Raw genomic sequence first — 7,757 nt, forward strand, 5'->3', positions numbered from 1 at the left:
GTCATTGAATTATATTTTTTTTATTATTTTTTTCTGTAACATACAGATGATACTTTTATCTAACATTGTGCAAAATTTTACTACGATCGGACGAGTGTATATTGATGTACATTGTATTTTGATATTGAATCCAGCTTCGGTGATCACTTTACTTTTTGGGAAATTTTGAGGGATGTGATATAGTTTTCCTTAGTGAGTGTTGGGTAAAGGATGATTTCTCAGTAAATGGGTTTGATTTTTTCCCGCCGTTCAAGAGAAGTAGATGTAAGGGAGGGGATATGATTTGCTTATTCAAACCATGGATTAAAGAGTACATTTCACTAGTTTCCGTTGAAGCTGATAGTGCCGTGTGGATTAAATTGGATGGTAAATTATTGGGTAATAACATTGACACATACATATGTTTTGTTTATATTCCGCCAGAAAGAGCGACCTTTTACGATAATTATGACGTTGATATTTTTGAAATATTGGAATCAGACATTGCAACGTTTACTGGGTTAGGTAACGTTTAGGTTACAGGGGATTTTAACAGTAGAACTGGTAGGGATAAAGATTTTATTTCCTTTGATGTATTGCCGAATACTATACATAACATTTTAGAGAGCTTTATATCATATGACGATGGAAATTACAGTCTTATTCCTAATTCTGAAGATGCAGTTGTCAATCAATTTGGGCGTCGCTTACTAGAGATGTGCAGATCAACTGATTTTAGAATCATGAAAGGTCGAACACCGGGTGACAGCAAGGGTAAAATAACATTTTATAACGCTTTAGGTACAAGCACCATAGATTATTTACTTTCTCATAGTGATCATATGGATGATGTGAGGGATTTTAAAGTTGGAAACTTCAGTTACTTTTCTGATCATGCCCCGCTGTTTTTCAACTTGTCGGCATCTTTAAGTGTAATTGTTGTGGCACTAGTGAACGGTGTAAAGTCAGTTCAGTATTATGGACAGAAGAGGCAAAATATAAATCTGCTGGAAAAATTGATGAGAATAAATCTTTAACAACCGCCTCATTAGATGAATTAGAGAATACTGCAGAAAGTATTGATTTATAATTAGAATTGTTGACGAACAATATACATTCTGTTTTTGATGAATTTTGTGTCAATGACAAATTTGTGTGTAAATGTGATTGTTCATGCCACCAGATGACTAAACGTAAGGTTCAAGAGCCAAATAAGCCGTGGTTTGATAGGAAATGCAAAAGATTGTATAATGAGTATAAAAATTCATTGCATTCGTTTAATAATTGTAGATCCCCTGGCAACAGAGAAATATTAGTTCGTCAAAAGAAAAAGTATAAGGTTTACGAATCAAAGGTAAAACGTAATTATCTCCAAATGGAAGGAGATATGTTAAACATATTAAAGACAAATGACCCCAAATCGTTTTATAAGCATTTTTCAAAAAGGAAGAGTCGAAATGCAGGAAATTTATGCCTGGACCAGTTTTATGATTATTTTAAAGGTATCGCTAATAATACGGTTGATGGTTCTGAAGTAAATTTGGATCAAATAAGAGATTATGAGTGTATATATCCTGAACTTGATAATGTTTTTAGCCTTGAAGAATTATTAGCTGCAATTAAGGGGTTGTCTAGAGGTAAGTCTCCAGGGCTAGACGGGATCCTTAATGAATATTTCATTGAGTACAGTGATGTTTTTGTACCAGTTTTATTGAAACTATTTAATACGATTTTACATGTTGGTTATTTTCCTAAAGCTTGGTCGGAAGGAGTTATCATCCCTTTGCACAAGAAAGGAGATAAAAATGACGTTAATAATTATAGGGGCATCACTTTGATTAGTCATATAGCAAAACTATTTACATCACTTTTGAATAAGCGTCTGTTAGAGTGGAGTAAGAGTGAGGGCGTCATATCTGATGTTCAATTTGGGTTTAAGCCAGGAAGTGGTACCAGAGACGCCATTTTTGTCCTTAATAGTTTAATTACTAAAACATTACAGAGCAATAAAAGATTGTATTGTGTATTCGTTGATTACAGAAAAACGTTTGATAGTATATCCCATGGTAATTTATGGCTAAAGCTTTGGAAATCTGGGAGTAGTGAGAGGACGTTTGTTAAATGTTATTAAATCTGTATATAATAGTATCAAATCTTGTGTAAAATTACATGGCGAGATATCTCCTATGTATGACCTAGATGTCGGTTTATTACAAGGCGAATCTTTGTCGCCGATAATGTTTTCCGTTTCTAAACGATATGGAATCAGAACTTATTGAACCTAATTGTCAAAGTTATCAAATACGGATGCTTAACCTTTTCTTGATCATGTACGCAGACGATACTATTTTGTTCTCTGAAGATATTGATGACCTTCAAAATATGCTTGACTTCTTGAAACGATATTCTGATCGATGGAATTTGTCCGTCAATGTAGATAAAACAAAGATTGTGGTATTTAGAAAAAATAAGCGTTTGTTTCCGAATGAACAATGGAAATATGATGGTAAAGTTATTGAAGTAGTAGACCAGTTTTGTTATTTGGGTTTAGTTTTTAATTACTATGGTAAGTTTACAATAGCACAAAATAATATTGCTATACAAGGCAGAAAATCATATTATCTTCTTAATCGTAAAATGAAAAAGTTTATATTAAATGAAAATACAAAACTGTCATTGTTTGATACATACGTAACATGTATTTTGAATTACGCTTGTGAGGTGTGGGGCTATAACACTGCGCCACAGGTTGAAAAACTACACTTGATGGTTTTAAAGTTGATTTTGGGCGTTAAAAGATCTGTTAACAATTCTATGGTTTATTTTGAACTAGGACGTTTTCCTTTTTATATAACGAGAAAGATTTTTATTGTTAAATATTGGCTACAACTATTGAAGACTGAAAACTGTATATTGAGGTCTTGCTATAATGAATTATTTGAACTTAACATTAAAAAGCCCAATAGCAAAGCAAATTGGGTTCATCATTTGAAAAATGACTTATGTTCACTTGGTTTTGGCGATGTATGGTATACACAGAACGTACCAAATAAAAAACATATTTTTGTTATTGTATAAACAACGTTTACAAGATATTTTTATCCAAGAAATGAGAGCTAGTTTAGAAAGTTCTTCTAAGTGTATCATATATAAACACATCGTTGATACGTTTATCATACAGGACTATCTCAGTAAACCATTAACTTTCAAAATAAAACGAATAATATCCAAATACAGATTAAATGTTCATTCGTTGAATGTTGAAACTGGTACAGTATATAGATACAGTGGTATCCCTAGACCCCAAAGGCTGTGCACTTTGTGTGATAATCATGAAGTTGAGGATGAAGTCCATTTTATTTTGTTATGTCCAAAGTATTCGGATTTAAGGGTGAAGTATTTAAAACCATATTTTTATCGCCGTCCATCTGTTTTCAAAATGACTGAATTGTTCTGTAGTACCAATGTAAAAACTTTAAGAAATTTGGGAAAATATTTAATTCAGGCAACGGCTAAAAGGAAGTCACTGTTACTTAGTTAATAAGTATTTATATATTTAATTAATAGTTAATTAATAGTTAATTAATTAGTAATTGCACAACAGTTTTTTCTTTATCAGAACCTTCAAGAGAAAATATGTCTAGGAATATAATTTAAAGTATGTGATTGTCTTTTTATGTCTTAACAATTCGTGTAGTTTAAAATTGCAATTGTAATATTGTAATTATATGATATACACTTTTTGTGATGGCAAACAATATTAACACATGCCTTATTGAAATGTATAATACTTTGTGTTACATTGGCTGTGTTCTCCTCCGCCGTCTTGCACAAATGTAAAATGTTGTCATATGTATATATATTGTGATCCTATATGCTATTTGCATACGGAATAAAAATAATTGAACTGTCCAGGCCATTTTATGTCTACCTTGGCTTCCCTGTGATCTGACAAAGTAATATCGTAGCACCGCCCACCTGCGATGTGACCGGTAATTGTATTGGTTTATTAATTACACGCAGATAACAATTTGGCATGTCCCTTTTAATTGATCATTAACTCGCGTCCCTTCCCACAAATGTAACGCATTGAAACCCGAAATGAAATACAAATAAAAACTTATTTTATCAGTTACGATTATTTCTTCAGTTACCCAGTAATAAGAACGTAAGGTAATATAGAAAAATTTGTATTCTAAAATGAATATAAAAATTATATATGTTTCAAGATAAATAGTTTTGATGAGTAACCAGGCGAGCCCTGAGCTGGACACTCGTTAGATAACGTAAAAGCAGAGACCAACATATGCTGTTTTTAGTGCTCTAGTACAATATTAACGACTTAAAATATTATGAATATATCAATTAATTACAAATCAAATAGAATAAAAAAAAAAGCATTATCACAGAATTGATTATCACGTACTAACTCCGTTGCTAAATCTGTTAAAAATCTATTGAAATCCGGCTACGGACTTATTTAACAATTGAAATACATACATCAATTGTAATATCTGAATTGCTGTATTCTGGTTCGCCAAATAGGAGAAAGTCAGAGGTTTGATTTTTGCGGAAAGTTTATAACAATGTTTATTGTAAATAGAAAACAACAAAGGGCCTATAAGGGTCATACGCTGGGGAATGATAGGAGTCTTTCAAGGATTACCACACATATTCAGGAGAATTAATTTTAAATTTGCTCTGAAAAGGTCATATTAAAGTGCACCCAGAACGATTTGCTATGTTAAGCTTAAAAAATGTGATTTAGGATGAAACTAAAAATGCTGAAAGTCCGACTTTCATAGCGACTTTAGTTTTAGAGTAATTGCGATTTTTCTCCAAAACACACCTGAAGCCCAAAGCCGTTGACCTCGTTTCGGTGACCTCTGACTTGTGACGTCACAGGGAAATATATAGAAACAAACGTGAACACGTGCCTGCAATTAATGCGAGTTAGACAACAATAATGCAAGTGTTGAATAAACTTTCTGAGTTATATTTGTGAATTAGTTAATAACAAGTGCTACCGAAACCAGGGACATATACTTTTCTATTATAACGGGCCATATATAACATGTAACATCTTACTAATTTTCTATTATAACGGGCCAAATACAACGTGTATCATAAATTACACAGAGAAATCTTTATGATCATTTTTCCTTTTTTGACCATTGTTACATATTATATATATAAGCCCGACAGTGTTTTCTTAACTCGCGTTTTAATAGAATTACCTGTATCCTAGTGGCCATTGATAATATTTGCTAACCCCTTCCCTGCCTAAGGTTAAGGCATGCGGTGTTGTTGAATCGCTGAATTGGCATCGTTGAAAGGTTATTCAAGCTTATGGAGATGCGTTGGTATTTTTTAATACTTCTCGATTGACTTCCGGTTGCGCACAATATTTCATTAAAGGTTCATACTTTAGTACACTTATGATTAAAACGGTTAAAATGATTCTCCATCCATCATTTGCAGGGTTGGGCCTTCACTTATGTAAAAGAATATTGCTCCAACATGTTAAAAGGAACTGGCAGCGTGAGTAGCGACCTATTGTGGCTATAGTTACGAGGGCTGATTGATAAGTTGGGAGTCTCGTATTGAAGGAGTTACTCAAGAATGTTCTTTTTAAGTCCTACTATTCTCTGACTATATAGGGCCGTGCACCAAAGGACTAGTCTCATTTGGTTAGTTTATATCGACGAGGAAGCTTTTGCAAAATGGACAAAATCGGTTAGGGTTAAGGCTAGGGTTATCAATGCCATGGCTGCCATTCACGAGTGTGGCTTTAAACTGATTGAACATCCGCCTTATTCACCTGATCTCGCTCCATCAGATTTGCATCTATTTCCAAAACTGAAAACCGATATTTCAGGCATTCTAACCCTAACCCTAACATGCAGTGGATGACTTTCTGAACAGCCAACAAAAGGAGTTCTATAAAAGTGACATTAAGGCCCTTAAACACTGCTGGCAAAAGTGTTTAGATACTGAAGATGATTATGTTGAACAATAACACAATGTGTCCGGCAAAATTCAAATCCTTCCATTTGAGCCTCACACATTATCAATCAGCCCTCGTAACACAGCTTTTACAAGTCGGCTTCGGGTTAATGGTAAGTTAACCGACCCATGCTGGGTCTCGTCTGGATTCGGGTTAATGGTAAGTTAACTGACACATGCTGGGTCTCGTCTGGATTAAAACAAGGATTTACCTACACTGTTTTCAGTCTTTGTCATAGCACAGGTCATAAACTCGTCTAATTGCAGTATTGGAGTAGAGGATATTATGATATCTTTTTGTATGCAAGTGATATAGCGATGATAGCGGCAAATGCATTAAAGTAGTGATAGAGATCAAACTAAAGTAACTTTTGTAACCAATCTTCACACATAACTAACACACAAGAGGGGTGTCATACACTTCACATAAGAGGGATGTCATACACTTCACACAAGAGGGATGTCATACACTTCACACGGGAGGGGTGTCATACACTTCACACGGGAGGGGTGTCATACACTTCACACGGGAGGGATGTCATACACTTCACACAAGAGGGATGTCATACACTTCACACAAGAGGGATGTCATACACTTCACACGGGAGGGATGTCATACACTTCACACAAGAGGGATGTCATACACTTCACACGGGAGGGATGTCATACATTTCACACAAGAGGGATGTCATACACTTCACACGGGAGGGATGTCATACACTTCACACAAGAGGGATGTCATACACTTCACACGGGGGGGGGGGGGGGGGATGTCATACACTTCATACGGGAGGGATGTCATACACTTCACACAAGAGGGGTGTCATACACTTCAAACGGGAGGGATGTCATACACTTCACACAAGAGGGATGTCATACACTTCACACAAGAGGGGTGTCATACACTTCACACGGGAGGGATGTCATACACTTCACACGGGAGGGGTGTCATACACTTCACACGGGAGGGATGTCATACACTTCACACGGGAGGGATGTCATACACTTCACACAAGAGAGATGTCATACACTTCACACAAGAGGGGTGTCATACACTTCACACAAGAGGGATGTCATACACTTCACAAAAGAGGGATGTCATACACTTCACACGGAAGGAATGTCATACACTTCACACGGGAGGGATGTCATACACTTCACACAAGAGTGATGTCATACGCCTCACATGGGAGGGATGTCATACACTTCACACGGGAGGGGTGTCATACACTTCACACGGGAGGGATGTCATACACTTCACACGGGAGGGATGTCATACACTTCACACAAGAGAGATGTCATACACTTCACACAAGAGGGGTGTCATACACTTCACACAAGAGGGATGTCATACACTTCACGCAAGAGGGGTGTCATACACTTCACACGGGAGGGATGTCATATACTTCACACGGGAGGGATGTCATACACTTCACACAAGAGGGATGTCATACACTTCACACAAGAGGGATGTCATACACTTCACACAAGAGGGATGTCATACACTTCACACGGGAGGAATGTCATACACTTCACACGGGAGGGATGTCACACTTCACACGGGAGGGATGTCATACACTTCACACGGGAGGGGTGTCATACACTTCACACGGGAGGGATGTCATACACTTCACACGGGAGGGATGTCATACACTTCACACGGGAGGGATGCCATACACTTCACACGGGAGGGATGTCATACACTTCACACGGGAGGGATGTCATACACTTCACACAAGAGGGATGTCATTCACTTCACACAAGAGGGGTGT

This window comes from Pecten maximus, chromosome 2, assembly GCF_902652985.1.
Source record: "Pecten maximus chromosome 2, xPecMax1.1, whole genome shotgun sequence".
Classification (NCBI taxonomy): Eukaryota; Metazoa; Mollusca; class Bivalvia; order Pectinida; family Pectinidae; genus Pecten; species Pecten maximus.